This window comes from Cyanistes caeruleus, chromosome 26 (assembly GCF_971803275.1).
Source record: "Cyanistes caeruleus chromosome 26, bCyaCae1.hap1.1, whole genome shotgun sequence".
NCBI lineage: Eukaryota > Metazoa > Chordata > Aves > Passeriformes > Paridae > Cyanistes > Cyanistes caeruleus.
Window position 1 is genome coordinate 1,597,501 of NC_141726.1, and position 24,668 is coordinate 1,622,168.

General features: G+C 48.6%; 1 long non-coding RNA gene across 2 annotated transcripts; it reads right to left on the minus strand.

Annotated features, from left to right (window-relative positions):
* Nucleotides 1–21,328: 21,328 nt before the first annotated feature.
* Nucleotides 21,329–23,815, minus strand: LOC147649252 (uncharacterized). Of its 2 annotated transcripts, XR_015279329.1 has the most exons (3): nt 22,646–23,815; nt 22,034–22,159; nt 21,329–21,839 (listed from the first exon to the last, which is right to left on the minus strand). It is a non-coding gene; the product is annotated as an uncharacterized LOC147649252 (long non-coding RNA). The 2 variants fall into 2 exon arrangements; XR_015279328.1 differs by lacking the exon at nt 22,646–23,815 and having other exon boundaries at nt 22,034–22,246.
* Nucleotides 23,816–24,668: the final 853 nt, after the last annotated feature.

The window sequence follows — 24,668 nt, forward strand, 5'->3', positions numbered from 1 at the left end:
TCTACAAGGGCAGCATTGACCTAATTAGTCTCTGAAACAAACGGGAGAGAAAGACTCGCCGCCGTATGTTGCAGAATGAAATCCTCTCCCTCTCCTTTTGCTCTCCTGGCCCCGGGGATTCATCCCAGGCAGGTGCGTCTTTGATTGCAGCAGGTTTTGAATCCTCTTCCCTCTCCTCGCGGGGATGCCACATGCTGTCTTCTGACCTCGTTAGCTTCTCCTCCTGTTCCACTTCCCCGCTCTGCACTGCCAGCCCCAGCGATGCGCTAATTACCACAAAGCAATCTGCAGGAACGCGCTCCTCGGAGCGGGGAGACCAGGGAGCCGCTCTCAGACTCGTGGGGGAGGGAGCAAACTGGGGGAGCAGGAGCTTAGCTTAGCAAGGCTGATGTCTGAGCTTGGACCAGGCTCTGGCCCTTGCACAGGTCAGTGTCAGGTGTGGCCAGTGGGTCAGTGCCATGGTGTGCAGGAGACCAGGTGTCCCATGTGGGGTCACAGAGGGCTGTGCTGCCTGCCCACAGGGCCAGCTGGGCTCTCACATCCCCACAGGGGCTTGTGTGGCCAGGGGCCTTCCTGGGCCTCAGCTGCACATAAGGATTTGCTGTTCAGGACAACCTGAGCCTCCAAGGCTGATTCACCATCCTCCCTCAGCCCCAAATTCCCCTTGCACTGACTCCTGCTACACGCTGGCCGTGGGCAGGCCTCGTGCCAGCCTTGCCCTGGGCAGGGCAGTGCTCTGGGCACCCCTGCTGCCAGGAAAGGGCAAGGTGTTCACTCCAGGAGTGCACATCTAAATGCACCTCATGCCTGTAGCAATGCATCTGGACAGCTTGGGCCATAGAGTGCACCAGCCAAGCTCTGGGGAGTTTATTTGCAGAGTCTCTGGAATTTCTCAAGGTTGCTGAGACATAAGCTGCTCTGAAAATAAGAAAGAAGAGGTTAAAAAGCAAGAAAATAGGACCACAGAAAACAGAGGGTGGTTGAACACCTGGACTGTGACCAATCCTGTGGCCCAAGGGGTGCATGCAGAGAGCGTGGACAGGAGAGGGGCACCAATGAAAAGATGCGTGTTAATGTGAACAGTAGTTATTAAACATTATTAAAACAACAGATTTTTCTGAGGTCAGGAAATACTATGGATATCATTGATCTTCCACCCAAACCCAAAAGAGAATAGGAAAGGATGTCTTTGATGGAAGTTCACTCTCCTAGCTTCATGGAAGAGTAGTTGTTCTTAGGGTACCCAGGGGTGGGGAGCAGAATAAACCCCCCATAAGGGAAGGGGTCACACACAAAGCTCTGGGGCCAGATGGGACCCAGCCAAGGCTGCTGAGGGAGCTGACAGAGCTCTCTGAACCACTTCTCATCATGTATCAGCACTCCTGACACACTGGGGAGGTCCCAGTTGGCTTTAGATTTTCAAGTGTGGAGCCCATCTTCAGAGAGAGATGGAAGGAGGAATTTTCTCTCTCCCTACAGTTCCCTGGAAAGAGGCTGTACCCAGGTGGGGGTTGGTCTCTTCTCACAGATGAAAAAGAGTAAGAAACAACCCAAAGTTGCACCAGGGGACATTTAGATTGTATATTAAGGAAAATTTCTCCATGGAAAGGGTGGGCAAGCCCTGGCACAGGCTGCCCAGGGCAGTGGTGGAGCCACCATCCCTGGAAGGATTGGAAAGATGTGTCACCCAGGGATGTGGTTTTGTGGGACTTGGCAGTCTTAAATTCAAGGTTGAACTTGGTGATCTTAAAGGTCTTTTCCAACCTAAGTGATTCAATGAGCTCCACTGGTCTGGAGAGGTTTCATGTGAAGTGGGTCAGGAAACTGTTTAAGCCAACACAGGGCAAAAAAACTCATTTCCAGGGCAAAAAAACCCTTCATTTCCAGGGAAAAAACCCTCATTTACAGGGCAAAAAAAAAACCTCATTTCCAGGGCAAAAACCCCTCATTTCCAGGGAAAAAAAACCTGATTTCCAGGGAAAAAAACCCTCATTTCCAGGGCAGACAGGGCCATTTGGCTGGGATCAGCATGGTACAGTGCGTTTCAGCTATGCCAACAGGCCTGTACAAGAAGAATTCTTTCTTCAGGAGAGGTTTCTAGCTGCACAATCTGGACCAAATTCTGCCTGAAAAGGTACTGTGATCTTTCCCTGGCTTGTCCCTGTTAACCCTTTGCAGTTGCACAATCATTTTAACAGATGCATGCACACATAATCATAATTTACCTTGTGGTTTATTAATAACAAATTCAGCCACTGCTGAATGATAACAACAAAAGTGCTGTCATATTTAGGGAAGTTGGACAAAAAGGTTTTTTTAGCTTCCATGTTTTCTCAAGAAAATAAATATTCATTGCAGTTTGATATACCAGCTCACATGGGCAAGTATATTTGCATAAATACCCAAATGAGAATATTTACATGAGTAATTAGGACATGTTTGTTTTTCAAACTTATTTAGAAGGAAGTGTTTTTCTACCAAATATATATATATATTATCATCTATAAAAGAGGTCATGAATGCAAACAAAATGATTCATGGGGATTAGTCTGAAAGAAGATTTCCCTGTGTGTCTGTAATATTTCCACTCACCTCTGGTTGCTGTATGGCAGCCAGTCATCTGCAAACCCTGATGAGCTCTGACAAGGCCTCTCCAAGTCTGCAGGATCATCTGGAGCACGGATGGAGGCATTACTGCAGGTTCCCCAAAGCACAGAGCTCCTGCCAGTAATTAACAATATAAGAAATAAGAATATTAATTATAATAAAATAATCCTCCCTCGACACGAGACCCTGAGTCTGGGCTGACACCTGTTATTAATCCCCAGGATGCTGCTCCCAGTTAATGCTGCCTGAGCCCATTAAGTTGGATCCAAAGGACAGGGAGCTGCTGTGTGTCTTGCAAACCCAGGGGACTGACAGCAAAGATGCTGCTCAAGGCTTCTGGTCCACATCAGAGCCTGTCTTTTTTTGATTCCAGACCTTTCTGAGACGCTTCTCCCACTCCCTGTGGGTGCACCCTCCGTGAGCTCTGTGCTGATGGGACCCATGGGGCTGCTTCTGATGCTTTTTTCAGGCTCACCTAGAAACAGAGGCCAGACAAAGTTAAAAAGGTAAAAGTGGTGAAGGGCCTTCAGATACATTTCAGGCAGATGAAGCCTCCCCAGGGGGCTCCATCCAAAATGGATGATGGTCAGGAGTTTTTCAGACAGATGTAAGTTTGGTTTATTTGCATATCAAGGGTTAATTCTCCAATTACAGCTTCAGGTAACGAAGTCAGAAACCCTCAGTTCACTCCCCCGTCCCTGATTCACTTTTGTTTATAATTTTTGGGGCCTGAGGCAGAGAGTGTCCTTGGATCCCAGGCCTGGAAGGATTGTTTTGTCTGACCAAAATGTGAAGAAGAGTTAACTAACACTCTGTATGGAGTTCAGAGTTCTACACTACTGCAGTACAGGCTCTGAAAAATATAAAAGCTAAAATCTTAAGGAATCAGTTCCAGCGTGGTTGTGCTCTCACCTTCCCTTCTGAGGGCTCGAATGCAGTGTTGGGAAATCAGCTGGATTCTGCTGTGCTGGTTCCCCCCTCTTGCAGATGGAAGAGCTCCTTCCCACACATATTTCCCTTTGTCTTTGTTCAGGGTTTAACAATCTCACGAGCCCTCTGCCACTGCAGGTTTCTGAGTCATGTGGGTTGGCTTTCCAGAGCAGATCAAAGCACACACTGTCCAGGTGCCTCTGGAAGCTGTTCCTCAGTCCTCTGGAGCCTTCAAAAACCCCAAAGTGATACCAGAATTACCAAATACTGCTGCAGGGGGCCTGACCTCTTCAGACAGTGTGATTCCATCCTTTCTTCCTCCTGGTCTTCCCCTCAAGAGAGCTCCACCCCACCTCCCATTGCCTTCCTGGCCAGTGCAGGAGCTCCTGAGCACACAGGAGCAACTCCAGCCCTCAGCTGAAGCTGCTGAGTGAGGGCACAAGGACGGCAGGTTACTCCAACAATTACAAAATGCTCCTAGCGGTGATGTGAGGTCCTGGCAGATGCAAAGAAGGTTCAGCATGGGTCCTGCAACTGGAAGTTGAGAAGGAATGGGAGACCCTGACCTGAGGATGACCTGAGAACTAATGTGGTCCAGATTTCAGCAAGTGGTTTGGATGAGGGCTGAGGAGAGATCAAAGCTGGGGTCTGTGGGACTACAGTTTCCTGGCAGAAGCAGGGGAAAAGCACAAAAGTGAGAGACCAACCCCATACTGGCATTTCAAGAAGGGGAATATCAGTTATTTTATACCCCACTGGTATTCACAAAAGCCTTATCAGGCACTGGCCCCAAATGGAAAGTGTCCAGATAAAGTTTTCTAGAGTGATTCAAGGCCCAGGAACGCTCACTTACAGTGGGGCTTCTACTGCTCAACCAAATCATTTTAATAAACGAGAGATACAACTCATAACAAACGTAGGTGGATAAACTGTAAACTGATTTCTGCTGGGTTGTTCACCAGTAGGAGAATCACAACCAGACCCACTGAGTGGGAGCTGCAGCAAGGCAAAGTCAACCTGGAAATAATTGTTAAAGCCACCAAGCCCTGGCCAATTCATCATGCCTGAGCTCTTAAATCTGTTTGGGTGTCTCTTGCCCAAATATCTGGTTGGATTCAAAGGGAGCAGGATCCAGCCTGGCTCTTCACTGCTCCTGCTATGCAGCTGCTCAGATGGGCCTGGAAAAGCTTTGCTGATGCAGGAAAAAGCATCCCTTTGGCAATGTAACTCCCAGAGTCTGGCCTTTACTGTGCAAAGAGAAGTGAGTGAATGCTAACAGAGATGTTTTGATGCCCAGGTGCAGTTCCTGCAGCCCAAGCTCATGGAATAATGGCAGTTGCTGAAGTTTATTTGCCTCAATGCCCTTTCCAAAGCAAACCTCCTTTGCACAACAGGAAATTGTCAGTTTTGGGGCCATTGATGGTTTTAGGAATTGCCAATATCTAATATCTAATGCCATCAGCACCTCAGAGTCCGAAAGCAGCTCCAGGAGAACGGCCTGAGCTCAGCAGGGTGAGCTGGTGATCTGTGCCCTACTTAGCTGGTGTATATATTTGTCAGTAAGTGGGGCACTCAATAACCTCAGATCTGACAGCCTTCAGATCCTGTATGGAGAGATGTCAATCATCCTGGCTTACATTAAACATCTTCTCAGGCATCTGGACTATATTATAATATCCCATCAGTGCCAAATTATAAACACGAAGCACACATGCTAATCTCTTGATTCTGGCTTATTTCCCTTTTAGACAGTCCATGGAAGAAGGAAAAAAATGTTTTATGTCAGCATAATAAAATTATAAACCATGTGTGAGGTAGGGTGGAGCCATCACCCAGTGTCTCTCCTGAGCCAACTATGGATTTTTGCAATAAATTTAGTGGATTTGGCCATTTTCACTCCCTGGCCTGGTAATAATCATCATAGTGAAGACACCCAATAACCAGTAAATGGAATTACAGAGGAAATCCTTTGATGTTTTGTGTGTGCTCCTCAGTTTGCTCTATGACATGGTCCCACCTGCCCAGAGCTGGACAGGGCAGTGACCACAGAAATGGCACTGACCTGCACCTCATCCTGCTCTGGGGCACTGCTGGGAGCTCTTCAGGAGAATGTGGAAATCACTTGGAAGCTCTGATCAACTAACAAGTGACTTTGACATCTTAAAGAAGCTTCTGGTTTCTTCTTCTTCTGCGAGTCAATTAGTGAAGGTAAAGAACATTTTCCTGGAAGTCCTGGGGATGGGATTCTTTGCAAAGAAAACCTGCTGGATAGTTCACCCCTTGTCTCCATCCAGCTCTGCTCCAAGGCCAGGAGCCCAGGTCAGCACAGGGGTGTGAGTGTCCTTGGAGGTACCCACAGCTCCATCTCTTCTCAGGCAAGGACAGAGCTACTTGAGGAAAGAAAACAACAGGAATCTTCTTGCACACCCTAAGAGATGGAAGAGCTTGGCAGCACTTTCTGAGGGATGCTTAGCATTCCCAGGAGCTCAGGCTAACCCAACTATCTCCTTGGAAATCTTCTCCAAGGAGCTGTTCCTGTCCCATGGAGCACCAGAAATTGCCCACTGTAGATCACAGTCTAAGTGGGATCCAACAGGAGGAGCTGGACAGGCCCTTTCCCAAGGAGAATGTTGGAAATCCATAGCTTTGAGCCCTGCCATATCTCTTTTACCACAGTGACCTTCAGGTGACCTTGCTTCCCAGTGTGAGAGTAGCAGCAGAAGTGGTTTCAGTCCACTGCAACTGGAATGGACCGGGCAGTTTGCCAAGTGAATATCTGCTGGGTTAATCACTGTGCAAATCTAATCAGGAACTGGAATGTGCCAGGCTCATTACTGAAATTAAATTCACCTCCAATTAAAGAGAGAGCTACAAGCTTCCATCGTGCAGAGGTGCCCCCAGGCTGCCCCTCCCAAAACCAACATCAAATCCAGTCCTGCTGAACTGCAGCTTTGCTGAGCTCTGGAGGTATTTCCAGGTGTGAGGAAGTGAACTGCTGCTCGTGATTTCCCCCAAGGCTCTCTAAGGAGTTTACTGATGCCTTTAATAAGTCACCTTGCAAGTCAGGAGTCACATCAATGGTGCCATTTCCAAGGAGCACTCACCAAGAGAAATCTGGGGACACAGTAACTGGAGCACTTCCCATGGCAGGATTGTTCTTGTGAGCACCTTTATAAATTCTCACCTTCACATGCTGAATCTTTCCTAGGGACCTGTGCACCTTATGTCTGCACCATGGAGTCCAAATTAACAAATTTAGTGCTGAGAACAAGAAGGCTGCAAAGTCAAGCAGGCAAAGTGTAGAGATGCTGACTGAAAAGTTGTTCAAGCTTCATTTGTCCCTTTGGTTTCTACATTGCACTTGCACAGCCTAACCACATCATCTCTGCCTCCATCTGTGATTCACCTGGGCATTATCTGATTGCAGGGAAAAACTTCATATCTCAGGTCTAAATATGTGCCTGTAACAGAAATCCAGCTCTGAAGACTTGGGAGGACTGCAGATAGAATTCCTGACCTCCTTATTTTTTCCTCCAGTACTGAAAATAAAAACAATCCACTTAGATTAGGGCTTGGCTTTCACCTAGAGGTGGCCAACATGGGTGCAAAACTTGAAGGCTTCCTGTACACATGTCCTTGGTCCACTCACACCTTCCACTGCCTACTCTGAAAACCACAAGTATATCCAAAAATATAGCTGGGGTCTGAAATGCTCCATCCTCATGCCCAGAATCCAGCAGTAGATAACAGCATAAAGAATCACAGACTGGTTCAGGTTGGAAGGGACCACAGAGGATCATCTGGTCCTACCTCCCTTGCTCAAGCAGAGTCCACCCAGAGCACATGGGATTAGCAAGACATTAAAAAACAGCATTTGTTTCAAGTATATAGGAAATTAAATAGATACTGAAGAAAATACTTCAGCTGGGTGTTCCAGATCTGTGCAGAAGCCACAGGCACTGAGCAGAGCCTTATTCCAGCAGAAGGAGACTTCATCTTTAAACAAAACCTATTTGCCCCTCTCAGGCTCAGGAGGCCCAGGATGGATAGGTCCCAATGGTCTGACCATAGCCACAGGTGGGTGTTCAGGTGGCCCATCCTTGCCTTGATGCAGAAGAGGATCCTGAAGTAAATTCACAAGCTGGATGAGCTCATGGGCAGGTGTAAGGTGCAATTGTCTCCTTTGATGCACCTCACACTCTGTCAATTTGACAATTTCTTTAGTTTTCTGAAAGCTTGCTGGGTTTTGAGTGTGGCTGTGTCCTTGTGGAGACCCCTCTGAGGCTGTGGATCAAACTGTGTAGGACTCAGTCGTGGTCTCCTTATTCCTCTTGAGTTCTCTCACATTTCATTATCACCCCATGAAGATCGTTCGGAGTCACAATGGAAAACAGTTCAAAGCCAGAGCTAGAAGATGAGATCTGATCCTTAAATAGCTTCTAGACTTTGTGGTATAAAGATGTAATTATTTTTGCCATTCTAGGACCAATTTGACAGCTGCCATTCCTTCCTTCCCTGTTCCTCTACTGGATTTGCACATCACTCTCCTGAGTTTAAGGTGCTTTGCCTGTGAGGGATGTTCCCATCAGTGTGTGGGCTTCTCTCTGGGCTGTTCCTGCTGCCTCTTCCAGCCTGTGCTGCTGTCTCTGAGGTTCCACTGAGGATCTCTTTGTGGACATCCTGCAGTTCTCTCCTCAGCTCCAGAGCTAATTGCCCACATTGCCTCTCTTTAGCCCCAAATCACCAAGACCAGTTCCTCTGGGTTATTCAGCACTGAGCCTCAGTAGCTTCTTCTCTTGTGTGCTCTGGGAGGCTTTTCCAAGGAAGAGACACTAATTCCTGCTGGGAATTAGATTCTCTGGGAATCTGGAGACCCCCATCCTGTCTGGTCATTGCTGCTGGAGCCTCTCCAGGTTCCAATCCTAAACCCAAGCTCCACACAGCCACCGTTCAGGTCAGACCTCGCGGGGTCTGGGGCTGCCCTGCTCCACGAGTTGGGGTCTCACTTGTGCCAGGGAGCCCTGAGGAGCCACTGAGGACAGCTGGAGTGAGGGACAGGGCTGTTCCTGCTCCCTGCCTGCTGACAGCCCGGTTCTGCCTTCCCCTGGAGCTCTGCTCCTGCATCGACATCTCCACACACAGCTTCCCCAGGAGCTGCAAGCACCAGGAGCCTCACGCTCAGGTGAGCTCCTCGCCCGTGGCAGCAAGGCTCCACACGCCGAGCAAAGCTGCCAGCCCTGCCCAGGCTGCCGGGGGCTCCGGGGGCAGCTCTGAGCCAGAGCCCGGCGAGGTGCGAGGGATGCAAAGCCCTGGTTCTGGAGCAGAGAGCTCAGCAAGGCTTAATTAGCCTTTGGAGGTGTTCATCTAAGCACTTTCTCGTGGAGGGACAGCCGTCTTTGTTGCCTGGATACTGCCTCGCCGTGGCTCTGAGGAAGATATCTGCAGCTTCATTAGAAGAGGATGGTAGTGGGATTTTCAGGTTTAGCTGCGCTATGGAAATTATTACCCGGGGCAGCCCTGAGGCGAAGTGGCTGCCGATTACTATCAGCCACACATCACATCCACGCTCTGACAAGACAAATAAGGGTAATTGTCGCTCTCCCCTTAATCAGGGGCATGTGATTAGCTGGGGGAGGCCTTGGCCGTGCTCACCAGCATCCCCTGGCTCAGCAACCTGAGTGTTGGGAAGGTAGAATTAGAAAGAAATTATAAATATAACTTTGTAGCCAGAAAGGCTAAGGAAGAAATACAAATGATAGCACGGTTTGAATAATTCAAAGAAACCAACCGGGCTGGTATGCCAGAACACATTCTTTCCTGCAATAAAACCAAGCTGAGACCCCTCATCCCAGCCTTATAAGGAAAGGTCTGAAGGACCCTGAGATAACTAAAAATATGCAAAAATAGCGATTTCTGTAGGTTGTACACAAATGTTACTATATTAGTATACTTAGAAAGATTGGTTAGTTAAGGAATAGAATATTCAAAGGTATAGGTTATATAAGTAGTGGTATAGAAGAGCTCGGTCTCTTTTTTCTCTTGCTTGCTCTTTTTTTCCGTCTCTCTTGCCCTCTCTTGCCCTCTCTTGCTCTCTACCTCTCTACCCCACGCCCTGAAATAAACTTCTAACACTTAACTCGATTATAGAGGTCTTTGCCGTGTCTCTGACCGTCCCCAGAAAGCGTCTCCTACACCTGAGCATCCCTGCGGAGCCAGGTTGGGCAGCGAGGATGTGCCAGCTCCAGCACCCTGCAGCTGTGGGAAGTGAACAGCAAACAAGCAGCCATCTCTCACGGCTTGCAGGAAGGCTGCAGAGAGTATAATAATCAGAAAATAAAGAGCACCTGATGAAATGGTGACTTGTTCCTGGTTTCTTTCCATGTCACCTTTGCTGCAGCTCACCTCTCCAGTCTGAGATGTGTTGGATGTTGCTGATGCAAAGTGGAAGGATCCCAAAGGGACTGGGAAGGATTTGCACCTGGTCTGGTCTGGGAAGCTGAGCTGAGGAACAGATATATGGAAACAGATTTTCTGAGGTGGGAGATGTATGTCCTCAGTGGCCTTGTCTCACATTATCTCTTCATCATCCTCTCTGTACCCATGATGAGCGAGATGCCCTGGGAGATTTTCCCTAAGTTATGGAGCAGGAGGATATCCTCCTCCACCTCTTATTTTCAGGATAAGATTCCAGTTAAACTGGGCCTGAGTTCCTTGGATCCTCCCACACTCTCCAGTCCCTGTTTCTGTTCACCACATGACCTAAAGTCACACCAAGTGACATCAGGCAGAGCCATCAGCAAAGTAAATAACCAGCCACCCTTTTCCTTGGTGGCAGGACACAGCAGCCTGTTGGGGTCTGACCCTGTCGAGGGTCTGAGCAGGGGATAGAGCAGGAAATGAGGTGGATGGAGAAAGAGCCTTTTAATTGGAAGGCAGTGCAGATAATTGGGATGGTTCATGTTTTCCTTAGAACAGGGGATGCTGTACAGTGGCTGTGCCAGAGCATTTGGAAGCTTCTCCTGCTCTGGGAGTGAGGAATTGTCTCTCCTGGCTTTGCTGAGTCCTTCCTTGTGTGTCCTGTGAGGCCCTGCTGAGTGCAGGACTGCCTGGTGGCTGTGTCACATCTGGGGCAGATGCTGGTGGTTGGGTTTGCTGTGCCCTGCAAAGGACCTGACTTCAGAGCTCTGTCCCCCCTGCTCGAGGGAGCAAACCTGGGCATCCACCCCTATCACAGCAAAAGCACCTGCCAAGGTGACCTTCACTCAAGTGCCTCCCAAAGCTGCAAAACATTTCTGAGTGTGAAGATAAAGTGAAAGCCCCTCTACCGAGACCCTGAGACATCTTTCTGTGGTGCTTCCTTCCCTGCTGCCCCCTGAGGCACAGCCACAAGGGCTGTTCTGTCCAGCTGGAATGGCTTCCAGTGGGAAAGCCTGGGATATTCACCAGGAAATCATGGCACTTTGGAGCACCAGTTTAACAAGAACTGTGTCAATCACTGGAAAATTATTTGATTTAGAGAAGGACAGTCTCAGTGCCAGATTGAACATTTTGAAATGCATTTCCTTTCTCTTGTTGTAATGGAATCAATGAATAGAATCACAGAATCATCAAGGTTGGAAAAGACCTCCAAGATCATCGAGTCCAACCTGTGACCAATCCCCACCTTCTCAACCAGACCAGAGCACTGAGTGCCATGTCCAGGCATTCCTCTAACACCTCCCTGGGCAGCCATTCCAACATTTAAACAGCCTTTCAGTGAAGAAATTCCTACTGATGTCCAACCTGAACCTCCCCTGGCAAAACCTGAGGTCATTTCCCCTCATCCTGTCAATGGATGTATGTAATGGCTCTCATTAACTATGTAGCACAAGTTCCCCAGACATGCACATCTCTGGCTTCATTAGAATATTTTGATGCAATTGGAAACATTTCTACTCCTTTTCCCTGGAATAGGAAACACTTGTCCCAGAGTGATCCCTGGCAAACTGGCCAGGCAGCTGCTGGTGGTTACAGGGGACGCTGATGCTGCAAGTTGTCCTTCACAACAGAAGTTCCTGCTGCATTCCGACACTGCTCTGCAGAAGAGCTGTAGCATCCCAACTCAGGGCTCACCAAGCACAGGGCACAGAGGATCTGATCACCCCAGGAGTGCCAGCAGGGCTGGGCAGAGCTGGGCACAGAGGATCTGATCACCCCAGGAGTGCCAGCAGGGCTGGGCAGAGCTGGCCACAGAGGATCTGATCACCCCAGGAGTGCCAGCAGGGCTGGGCAGAGCTGGCCACAGAGGATCTGATCACCCCAGGAGTGCCAGCAGGGCTGGGCAGAGCTGGCCACAGAGGATCTGATCACCCCAGGAGTGCCAGCAGGGCTGGGCAGAGCTGGCCACAGAGGATCTGATCACCCCAGGAGTGCCAGCAGGGCTGGGCAGAGCTGGCCACAGAGGATCTGATCACCCCAGGAGTGCCAGCAGGGCTGGGCAGAGCTGGCCACAGAGGATCTGATCACCCCAGGAGTGCCAGCAGGGCTGGGCAGAGCTGGCCACAGAGGATCTGATCACCCCAGGAGTGCCAGCAGGGCTGGGCAGAGCTGGCCACAGAGGATCTGATCACCCCAGGAGTGCCAGCAGGGCTGGGCAGAGCTGGCCACAGAGGATCTGATCACCCCAGGAGAGTGTCAGCAGGGCTGGGCAGAGCTGGGCACAGAGGATCTGATCACCCCAGGAGTGCCAGCAGGGCTGGGCAGAGCTGGGCACCAAGGATCTGATCACCCCAGGAGTGCCAGCAGGGCTGGGCAGAGCTGGCCACAGAGGATCTGATCACCCCAGGAGTGCCAGCAGGGCTGGGCAGAGCTGGCCACAGAGCTGTGCCAACAGCTTCACCTCAGCACCAGAATCAGGGACTGGAGGAGGAGAGTGGTTATTCTGGCACACATCCTGCCCTCGGGGCAAAAATAAAAAATACTTTGGATAAGTTTCCTTTAATTTTGAGAGGCAGCCACACAGGACACCTTTCAGCACCTGCTGGTTGTGTTTAACCACCTGTGGTGAGCAGCAGACTTCCAGCTCTGTTACTGAACAAACCAAGTTCCACCTGGCAGCAGCTGAGACAGGAGATCCCAGAGGCAGCGTGGCCACTGTCCTGCACTGGCAGGGAAAATCTCATCCTCTTGCTGCTCCCCACCAGCAGCACCAGCACCAGGCAGTGGTGTTTGATGAGTGCTAACCAAGACGAGCCTCCTTTCCCCCCTGTTTGCAGCGGGGGGTGCAAATGGAGGTTGTGATGGAGATTCCGTGGGTATTGCAGGTGGAGCAGCAGGACACGGTTGTCCCCTCGATGCCAGCACGGTCCCCTCGATGCCAGCACTGTCCCCGCAGGGTTAGAAGCTGCCTCCCTCTTGTGGCTGCGCTGCTCCCGAGTCACTCGGGGATTTCTGCTGCTTGACCTTCCACGCAGCATCAGGGAAGGACAAAGGTGGCCCTGAGCAGGTGGGAACTCCCAGGAGCTGCTGCTGATGAGAAGCACCAGTCCTTCAGTGGTCCTGGGAGCTCTGGGAGGAGATGCACCCAGAGAGCTCAGCTGGAAGATGCAGGTGAGAGGAGCCCAGTTTAAATGCTGGAAGCACAAAAACAGATCATGGAAGGGACCCACCAGGATCATCCAGTCCAGCACCCCCAGCCTGGGCACCCCTGGAGCGCTGGCCAAAGGCTCCTGCAGCTCTGGCAGCCTCGGGGCCGTGCCCATTCCCTGGGGAGCCTGGGCAGTGCCAGCACCTCTGGGGGAAGAACCTTGCCCTAAATCCAGCCTGAGCCTGGCCTGGCCCAGCTCCAGCCGTTCCCTGGGTGCTGTCCCTGTCCCAGAGCAGAGATGGGAGCTGCAGATCCCTGAGCTCTGCCCTCGCTGTGCTGTGCTCCAGCTGGACACTCCAAGTGCCCTCAGCTGCCCCTCCTGACCCTTCAGAACCTTTGTGGCCCCTCTTTGGACCCTCCTTGATAGCCTCAGATCCTTTTTACACTGTGATGCCTAAAACTGCACCCAGGACTTGGGGATCCAACACAGGGAATGGCCCCCAGAAGCCAAAGGAGTGTGACTGTCCCCTTCAGCTGCAGATCCTTGTGGAAATGCAGGAATTATTAAATACCAAAAGGCATAAAAAATAAACACCAAGACAATGCCAACACACCTGACCAGTGTTACACTGGGAGCAGCAATGCTCAAAAGTGCACTTGAGAGGAGATCACAGAACAGGACAAGAAAAAGTGGCAAGAGTTTGGTAAAAATCTCAAGGCAGACCTGCGCTGTATTAACTGTGGAGCTGGAATGTGTCAAAAATAAATAAATTCCCTGCAAACAGGGAATCCTGCAGCAACAGAAAGGAGCAGTAAGCAAATATATGCAAAGTTATCAATGCTGTGTAATCACAGACAGTGACAATGCAGAGAGCAGGGGAAATCTTCATTTTAATGATGTCCTAAGGAAAGGAAAGAAAACAGTGGAGGAATTGAAAACCATCATGCACAGACTCAAATCAACTCAAGCAGGGCTCTCAGGTGATGTGTGGCAGAGTCAGGAAACCCAGGAGTGTGAGAATGTGAGTCAGTAGTAAAACAAAACACTGAAATACCAAGTCATATGGACAACAGAGAAATTGCCAGTGACAGGGACACAGTCTGCAAAATGTGTGTTTATGTGGGGTGGGCCCTCCTGGCTGCAGGGTCACTTTGGGGATTGGGAAGATTTAAGGGCAGGCAGCTCTCAGACATTTGTTTAGTCAATGAGGCAGCTGGTTGTGCTCCACCCTTTGCACTGAGGAGATCAGGTTCTGCAGGAACTGAAATGCAGAGGGGATGGCATTGCTCCATGGCTGCTTTGTGGTGGCTGGATACGTGCAGGGATGAAATTGGGAGAAGAACTGGCCCTGGAGAACAACCTTGTACAGATATCAAAAGGTGCTGACTATGGCTGGGAAGAGCTGCAGAACAGCAGCTCAGTGCTCCAGATGTCTAGAAAATATTCTTTTTTTATCCATGTACTGATTACTCTCCATTTGATGTGTCTCACATCCTGAAATGGCCCCTAGCATGTGCTTCAAACACAGCACCTGAGGGCTCTTTGAGAAGATTGTATTGGGAATAAAAATGGGAAAGTCATGGAGAGCAATACCACAGTTACATAATCAGTCATCAGCCCAGGATCTTGTGGACTGCATTGTTCAGGGATGATAATTATGAATTTGTGCATTGTTGTATGATTAACTGATTAATGAACGTAAATAAATATATTTTATATTTATTTATTTAATATTTATAATTAAAATATAAAAATTGAATAATGAATACCTAGAGACTGGTAGCACTAATTTTAGGTAGGGTGCCATGACATAGAGCTCTCCATAAAGAACACCATGGAGTGGAAGGCACCTCTGCCCAGACCTCAGGAGGTCTGCACAGCTCAGCAGCTGTTTGAGGAGGGAGGAGGGGTGGCAGTGTCACTCCTGAGCTCTGCACAGCAGTTCAGGACAGCGTGGATTTGTGCTGCCTGCCCTGCTGTGAGGACTGGAGCCCAGAGTGGGCTGTGGGGGTGAGCACAGCGCTGTGAGAATCACACTGGATGCTCCAGTGTCACAGAAGATGACCTGATGCCAGCCAAGACAGGCTGCTGGCTGGAAAGGCTGTGCTCCAATTGCTCCATAGCCCTGTGGGTCAGATGAAGGAGTGGGAAAGATGCACAACTAGAGAAGAAACTGTGTGGAAGCAGTGAAGATGAAACCTGTGCATGGGGAAGGTCAGGAAGAGAGTGGGAAGGGGAATGAGAGAGGTGCTGAATTCCTGTAGGCACTGGGAAAAAGCTGAAGCCTCAATGCCAGGGACAGAGATGGAGACAGATCTCCTCACCATCCTCCTCCTCCTCTCTCTGGGGCCTGGGTGGTACTGGGTGGCTGTTCATGGGTGTAAATGCTCCATGTGCTGAACAACCACTCTGTCTTTTAAGGGCTTCTCTAGATCAGGTTGCCAGGAATGATCCTTTGATTAAAGATATCCAGGATAAAATTTCCTTTTCCATATTCTGTCCCACCTCTTCCATTTGCAGGTCCAAGCATGCTTATCCTACAAACCAAGTGCCCTCAGTTGTGTTTGTGGGGCAAAACAGAGCTGAGGCAGCAGAGGCAGATGAGCTTCATGATTTCATCAACAGCAACATGGGAGTGTCTGCCTTGCTGATGCAGGAGTGGAGAGGCTGGCTATGACATCCACAGACCCTGAGAAATCCAGCCACACATCCCAGCACCTTCTGCGTGGGAAAATCCTGTTGTCCACATCACAGGAACAGCCCAGGTCTCCTCACGGTCCCCTTGTTTCATGCAGAACAGGAATCACTGGAGATTTCCTGGGGAGACTTCCAGGAGTGCTGCTGTCCTTGCTGAGCTGTCCTGGGGTCAGAGACTGACTCTGGGGTCTGCTGAACTGCCTCCAGAGTTCAGCAAGGAGTTGATGTGATGAAGGACCTGGCCACCATCCCAGGGAGCACCTCACAGTTACTCTTCCTAAGGCACACTGGTCTCTCAGTTTCATTCATCCAGCCTCATTTCCTTCAGGACAACACAACAAACTGGAGCCAGGTCAAATTAGATTTTACCACTCCTCAGAGGTGTCACTTGCCAAGCCACCACAGCAGTCAGGAGTCCAGGGGGTCTCAAACAGGTGATGAAGAGCAGGGATTCTTGCAATACTTGTTAATTGCTAATACCTAATTGTTAGCAATTAGGCCAAGCTCACCACAGACCATTCCAAGTTTGCCACAGCTGGGAAGCCAAGAAACACTCACCAGTAACAGCAAGGATTGTGGATGTGGCATCCCAAATGCTGCCCATGCAAACACTGGGCAGTGTCCAGGCAGGTGATGAGCTGCTCCACATCTCCCTGTGCTGAGGTTGGTTTGGTCATTCCAGCAGGAATGACTCCACACACACAGTTCCTACAGGTTCCAGCTGTGAGGACCAAGAAACTTCCATCAGGAGTAAAAATGGGAGTTTCCTTTTAAAGCAGATTTATGGACAGAGCACTCACGTTTGTGAGTCAGAATGGTTTGAATCAAGCAGGAAGTTTCTCCAGGGGTCAGCCCCACCACTTTCAGTGGAAGCACAGCCCAGACTGGGACCAGGACAGTGCTTTTCACAAACTGGTCACTGAAAATAGGCCAGTTATGGGGAAGGAATTCTATAAACCCTTCATCTGGAGGTGGAGTGACATATCTGACCTTCTCAGCACCGGGCAGAGCATCAGCCTTGGCAATCAGTTCCCCTGGCCTGTAAACAAGTGTGTGACCACAGCCCTCACTGCAGCACACCTGGGAAGGTGTTCTCTGCTAAAGAGAAATCCAACAAAGAGCTTTTAGCCTGGCAGATCTGGATTGCACCTCCACAGATGTAATTAAATATCATTAACCATCACAAGGTTTCATTAACCATCACCAGGGCTTCTTTCCCCATCTGTTCCTGGCAGGGGATGGCACAGAGCAGGGACAGGTCCCTCTGACCCACCTGGCAGCTCGTGACTCAGAAACCTTCGGTGCCACCAAGCAATGCAAACATGTGGCCCTTCATTATCTCTTCTCACCCAGATGAATGAACCCTGAATCAGATGTCAATAAGTGCTTGGCATTCCTGGAGATCTCAGCATGCTGCTGAGTTTATCTTCCTACAATTTCCTTGTTGAGAGAGCAACAAAGGGCCTCAGCACCCTGAGCAATAGGAAGCTGTGGTAGAGCTTGAGCAATCCATGGAATGCTTCAAACACCCACTTGAGTTTTGGCTCTGGATCCTCGTGTTTTGCCTTTTCTCCACGTTCTCTTGGGTAGATGTCTCAGTTTCTCAATTCCTGCCACTTGGGCTTTGCAGGATTTCAGATTGTTCTGTCTCTGCACTGTCTTTCTCTGAAGCACTGGAAAATGGGCCTGTGCACTACGGTCCCTCTCCCCAGTGTTTCTTTCCTTCTACTTCGTGGTTCTCAGCTTTCCTGTGCTGTTGGGAAAGGACCCCTGGCAGCCTCCAGCCCACCTCCCACTCAGAGCAGAACCATTTCCAGCACTGATCAGCCACCCTGGCTGTGTTTCTGTCAGCTGAAGACATGTGTCCAACATTCTCTGATCCAAAAAGTCCAAGGAGTCAGTGGGAGGAGGGCCTGGAGGGATAAGAAAATCCCTCTGGCTGCTGCAGTGCAATGGCTCTTTGAGATGTCCCTGCCATAAAAGCAGAGGAGCACTTGCCATTGACCAGGAGGTGCAGTGCCACATGCACAGAGAGGTGACATCCTCCAGAAAAGCCTGCTGGGACCTATATATACAATATATAACCCTATCTATACAACAATATATAACCGTATATATACAATATATAACTCTGTATACCAGAGGAGCCTCTGGTGCCTGAGCAGAGCCTGGGGCTGAAGAAAAGGGACAGCAAATGCTCCTCAGAGGGTTAATCTTTAACCACACTGTGGCACAGATCAAGCTGCAGGAGGTGAATCATCACAGAATTGCAGAAATATGGAATCATAGAATGATTTGGGCCAAAAGGAACCTAAAAGTCCATCCCATCCCATTCCACTCCCTGCCATGGGCAGGGACACCCTGCACTGTCCCAGGCTGCTCCAAATCCTGTCCATGGAGACTTCCAAGGGAAGGGATTCTGAATACATCATCTAATTTCCCTCCTTTCAGTTTGAAGGCCTCTCCAGCTCTCTTAGAGCCCCTTCAGGTACTGAAAGGCCACAAAAAGCTCTCCCTGGTGCCTTCTCCTCTCCAGGCTGACAGATTCACTCAGCATTTCCTCCCAGCAGCAGTGCTCCAGCCCTCTCACCATGGTGGTGGCCTCACGAGGATGGCGGTGGCCTCACGAGGATGGCGGTGCTGTCTGAGGGTGCAGAACTCAAAGGCTGTGGGACAGAGATGAGCAGAGCAGCTGGCTCAGCCAAGGGCAGGGTCCAGGATCCAGGCTGGACGCTCCTGCAGATGGGGCTCTCTTTTTGGGGTGTCAGGGGGGTGTCAGGGAGTGGCAGTGGGGTGGCAGTGGGGTGGCAGTGGGGTGGCAGGGGGGTGGCAGAGGTGGCAGGGAGGTGGCAGTGGGGTGGCAGGGGGGTGGCAGACGTGGCAGGGGGATGGCAGATGAGGCAGGGGGGTGGCAGAGGTGGCAAGGGGTGGCAGAGGTGCCCCCCTGGCCGCCTGCACCTCCCCACCTGGCTCTGGAGTGATGCTCTGCCTCAGCTCACCATGGGGAGCAGAGGGAGGAGGGAGCTGTCTCTTTGTATATTTTGCACTGCAACCTTTTGGGGTGGAAAATAGCTCTAAGCACCAAAGAAGAGAATTAAAGTGCATTTTAATGATATGTGTCTTATGTCTGAATGAGCATCTCAGATTCCAATATCATTTGGCTCCATGTGAGGAAATCCAGCCAGTGAAAAATCTCCCATCATCTTCTCCTACATTAATACACATATTTATGTTTTAGAGCTTAATTTCAAATGTTAGGTTTTTTCAAAAGTAATTAAACTAGGTTTCAAAAGAGGAAATAACCTCATGTACTCCCTGCTCACCAACCACACATGAATACTAAAGAAAATGGTCAGAAACAGATCTATCTGTGAAAAAAAAAATAAAATTAATTAATTAGATGCAGTTTTTCTTCCCTGCAGCTTCATTCAACCTTTATATCAAAAACAACATGAAATGCATCTGGGTTCATTTGTTTAAAAATTTCCTTTGAACACATCTCCATCTCCATTTAAATTAAAAAATGTCTTAGCACAAAGAATAACAAAAAGCCTTCTGTGCAGGAATACAATGAGTAATGAACTTCAAATCATATCTGCATGAAAAATTGTCAAGTTGGATATTGTTTTTCCATATGACCTGCTTTTTTCTAATTATTATATTTTTCCTGGCTCTGATTTTATAAACAGTGGCACCTCTCCCCTTAGCTGGCTCTAAAAGAGGCTCATTTAATCTTTGACATTTCCTATTTCACAGGCTGCTTTGCAAGTGTCACACAATAGAGCTTTGTTGGTCTCAGTTTAATTAAACACCATTTCTTTGCTTTAAGTAGCAGAGGCAGTGACACTGCAAAAAGTTCCTTTTCTGCTTGAAAAATAATACAGTGGCAGTGAATAATTAAAACACAGAAATCATCAGAATTAATTAACATCCTGAACACTTTTAAGCGTTCAAGTGTCTTTCTTTCTGGACATTTCATTTGAAAGGGGTTTTTGGAGACTGATAGAATTAGCAAGCATCATTTTGGTGATGTTCTCCTGGGTGGTGGATAGGAACTCTCCCATTTCCCAGCAGCCAGGTGAGGGGCTCGAGGTCCCTGGATATGGAATCCTGGTCCCTGACTCTTCTGAATATTCAAAGTCCCTGCTCCAGCACAACTCCCCATGAGTTTTTCTCCAGACCCTGGAAAAATGAATCCTGGAAGAGCCAATAAAATTCCATTGCAGTGCAGATCCTCTCTGATTTTCAGGAAAAACCAGAAGCTGTGTTTAATTTCCAAGCAGTGCTGTACCAGCCAGAGCTGGGAACCAGAGAGGGTTCTGTCACCACCTCACCTACCCTGCATGGACTGGAGACCCCCAACCCACCCCCACCCTGTCTGCACAGCACCTTGGGCTCCCACTCCCTGATTCCTGAGCAGTTCCTGCCCAGTGACCCATCAAAACTCAGCCCTTCCCATCAATATTTATTGGGGTCATTTCCACCCATCTGAATAATAGAAACTGCAGCTGAAAAAAGCCAGTGGCAGGAAGGAAATTGGGTGTTGCAGTTCCCAGTGGAGCTCCTGGAAGTGGCTGCTCTCATCTCTTTTTTTTTTTTTTGTGCCTTTCATCCAATTGCACCTCCTTGCTCCAAACCAGTTCTTCTTCCTCTTTCATGAGTGCACTTTTCAAATGATAATGGGCTGGTGTCATGACCTTGCTGAAGCAGAGACTGCCGTGCTAAAAATATTAACGCTTTTCATCTTCTCTTCCGAGCCCCAGATGGGTTTGCTGGTTTTCTCTGAACGCTTCAAACACATTGATGGCACTCTAGAAATGGACTTGCCCCTTTTTGGCTGTAATATGAGAATTCACCACCAAATCCATGTGAATTCTGATCCCATCAGAGTGGGATGCTCCACAGCATCCTGCCAGCCGCTGCACACACACCATCCAGGGCACAGACTTCATCTTTTCTACATCTCCACCCTCCACTCTGTTTTCCCTCTGAATCCCTGGCACGGGAACAGGAATTCCCTCCTCTTTTTACACCAATTATTGACTTTTTAGCATTGATTCCTGAGAGTCCTGAGAGTCCTGAGACACAAACCTGTGTCAGAGCACATCCTGACCTCCAAAAACTCACCAAACCTGCCCCAAAGACACACAGCTCTGAGCTCCAGGTTATCCAGGAAAACTTCATCCCCTGGGATGGGTGGTCTCAGCCACCAGAGGTAATCACAGCAGGACTCCTTTCCTTGTGGTACTTTGTGGAAATCTCAGCTTTTTTCAGATAGGAAAGGTGGACATTAACACGATACAGAAACAACAATAAAGCTCTTGTCTACCACAGTCTCCAGCAGAAAGGAGGCAATGTTTTCCTTAGATAACTGATAATAGTCTGGGTATAATGTGCAGCCAATTTAATACTTAACCACTTTATGCCTATAGCAGGTGTTTGTTTAAGAGAGATTTCACAGTACAGAGAGAGGTTAAATAGCAGATTTCTTCCTTTAATGGGCCTCAGGCTCATTAAACAACCTTTCACTTTCTCCTGCACAAGGTTTTTATTCATTAAAGGGATTCACTCTGTTTCCAGGGGTGTTTTTCTCTCCTTTATTGACAATCTGTGACAATAATGTGCTGAAAGTTGTGTATCAGAGTGGGGCACAGGCAGCCACAGCGTCTCTGCTGCCTCCACAAGTGGCTTCTTTCTCTTAACAACACAACTTGACAAATTTCATGTTTTCTGGATTAATTCTTCTCTGAAAAACAAATTGTATCTTGAAAATGCTGTATTTTGCAGCCTCAGAAGAGTAACGTCAGCAGCCCCAGAAAGGCATCGAATTTGTTTTTGAGATGGACCAGCTCAAAATCCAAACTGAAAAATCCCCAACTAATCTTTGAGTTCTGCTTCATCTTTCTTCCAACACTGATGATTTTTCTTCTGTTGCCTGCAATATCTGTGCATGAGCCTGTTTCTCCAGGATAGGACTTTGTGGGATGGGGGCAATTTCAGTAGGAAATTCACAGTAGGAATTACCTGGGCAAGAAAGAGCTGTAAAATATGGAAATTGTCATCATCACCATCAAACACTGAACATCTTTGAGTCCCCCCACACAAACATTTGCAGCTACACACTAAGGACCAGGCAGGGTGTGGAGCCAGCTACCCTGGCAGGATTGGAAAATCCAGATGCAAGCAGGATGTCCTCTCCACTCCCCTCTGCTTTTTCATTACCCTCTTCTCACCATGCCCTGCTGCTCCTGCTCCTTGAGCTTGATTTAAAGAGAAAACAAGAAGGCTCCTCGTTCCTGGTTTCCTAATTCTCTGATGTTCACAGGCTCTTGATGGGATTTTCTGAGCTAAAAAGGCACCTGAAAGGCAGGAATTAAAAACAGCTCCAGGTCCACTGACAACTCCAGAGACACAGCCTGGAGTAAACATGGGAAACTGTTGGAAAATCAGAGAATCACAGAATAAGGTTGGAGAAGACTTTTAAGATTACCAAGGACAGCATCAAGTAGCATCACTACCACTAAACCACGTCCTCAAGTGTCACATCCACTCACTTTCTGAGCACTTCCAGGCATGGTGATTCTACCCCTGCCTCTGCTAGGGCTGAACAATTCCTTCTGTGAAAAAAAAAAATAATCCCTAATATCTAATGACCTAAACAACCCTGGTGCAAAATGTTACATATTTTGCTGGTTACCAAAATTAACTTTACTGCCAAAGAATTCAGCCCAAAAGCCTTATTCACCTGCTTCATGTCTTCTCAAGTGACTCTTGATGCAGTAATAGCTGCAAATAAAACCCCAAACCCTGTGTGTGAGGATGAGCTGAGGACAATTTGCACCCACCTGGGTTGAAAGGTGCATCTCCTGAGCTGTGGAAGCAGAGGTCCTGCTCAGGAGATGTGCTCCTGTGAAGTCCTTGGCTTCACACTGAAAAGAATAAAAGATCAGGAGCAGCAGCTCACCCACACCATCCATCCACTGGGATAAAGGTGTTTCTTCTGAGGAAAAGAAAAGCAGTGAAGGAGAAAAAGAGCTTTGAATTAACGGCTGGAAAATTCGGCGGCGGGATTTGAACGTTCCCGATCAAAGAGAGATTAATGGTCCAGATAAAATAAAATACTGCAAGAAACAGATGCTCCATGTTTGCACACTTGGCAGAGCAGTGGAACAAGGCAGGAACAGCCAGATCAGCCCAAGGCCTCGATGAGGGGCTGGGTCTGCCACAGCTTCCACCAGCAGCTCAACGCAGCAGCTTAATGAGAAGTTCAAGCAGCATTTCTCTTGTGTCCTTTATGTTTAGGATTCATTTGCTGTCTAAAACTCCTCACAACTTCAGGCCTGAAATTGTCAGCTTCAGTCAACAAATACTGGAGGAGACAGACTGTGATGGCACTGTCACTGCTGGTGGGATTCCAGCCTTCCCCAGGATCAAATTTCCTGCGCTGAGGAGTTTTCTGGGTCCTTTGTGATAGGCAAAAAAATAATCAAAGTTTGCCCCATTCTTTTTTCCTGAGGAAGAAAAGCCTGGAAAAAGCCTTGTGAGAATGAAAAATGACAATTAAGAGGATGCTGACTTAGCTCTTCCAGCTAAAGCACTTCCACAATTTAACACATTTGAGCTGGCTTTCTCCTTCAAAGCTAAACAGAAAAACAAAAAGAAACAAAAAACAAAACAAAACAAAAAAAAAAAACAAAAAACCCCAAAAAAACAAAAAAAAACCAACAAAAAATAGTTTTTGGGGGTCAAATAAACCATTTCTTTCCATTCCATTCACCCCTGAGACTCTCAGGTTTGTGTGAAGCAGTTGACAGTGACTCCAAATCGAGAAATATCTCATGGAATCATGGAATGTGTTGAGTTGGAAGGAGCCCAAGAGGATCAAGTCCAACTCCTGAAATAGCACACCGGGGTTTTTTTAGCACAGATAACCCAGCACAAGCTCTGGGCTGGTCCCTCCCTCACTTCCTTCTGTGACTTCTTGCTGAAGGAGGCTCTGTTCACACCTGGATCGTGTCCCTGCCTGACCCCCCAGTGATCCCCCAGCTGAGCTCCACCAGCTCCCTGAGCACCATCTCAAGGGCTCCAAGGATTTGGGAGCTAGCTGGAAAGGGTGGAACACACCAAACATGTGCCTGCACATTTCTGTGGATTCATCAGTCTCTTTATGTTTTCTTGAAAACTCAAGAAAATACAAGGATTTGTTTGGTTTAAGTTAAATTCTCCTTTTGCTTTGTTTTTGGCTTTTTTGTTGTGTATTCAGTCAAATCAAAAAAATTTTTTTTTCCTTTTTTATAGCTCAGGCAAGACAATGAATTCATAAAACTCTGATTATTTGCACCTCACCAAAAAGGTTTTGTTGGAGAGCCTCGAGGCGAGGGATGCACAGGGAATCAGGGCAGCTCCTGTGAAATCCTCCTTTTTCACCATGACCCCCTCACATGCCAAAGGACCTTCTCATCAGTGCCCACCCAAACCCTGAGATGTTTTTATTGAGGAAACCCAGAGAGGCAGGAGCCTGCACTCGGGAGGTGATCCCAAATCCCCTCACCAGGAATCCTGCCTGGAGCAGCTCACGGGGTCTCCAGGACCAGCAGTGCCCATCTCAGCCTCAGAGGCTCCAAACCAACAATCCAGTGGGAGAACCATGAATAGGATTGTGAATTCCCCCCGTGTTTTCCCGTCCCTGCTGCCATCCGTGGGTACGGAAAGCACCATGGGGCTCTGGGTGCATCGAGGAAAAGCCCACACCCACGGCGTGGTGACACAGCCAGGGTGGGATTGTCACCCCTGGCAGGAAATTGCTTCACTTGGAAGGGTCTCCACGTCGGGAAGGTGTTACTTCAGAGTTTCTTAGGAAGTCAGACT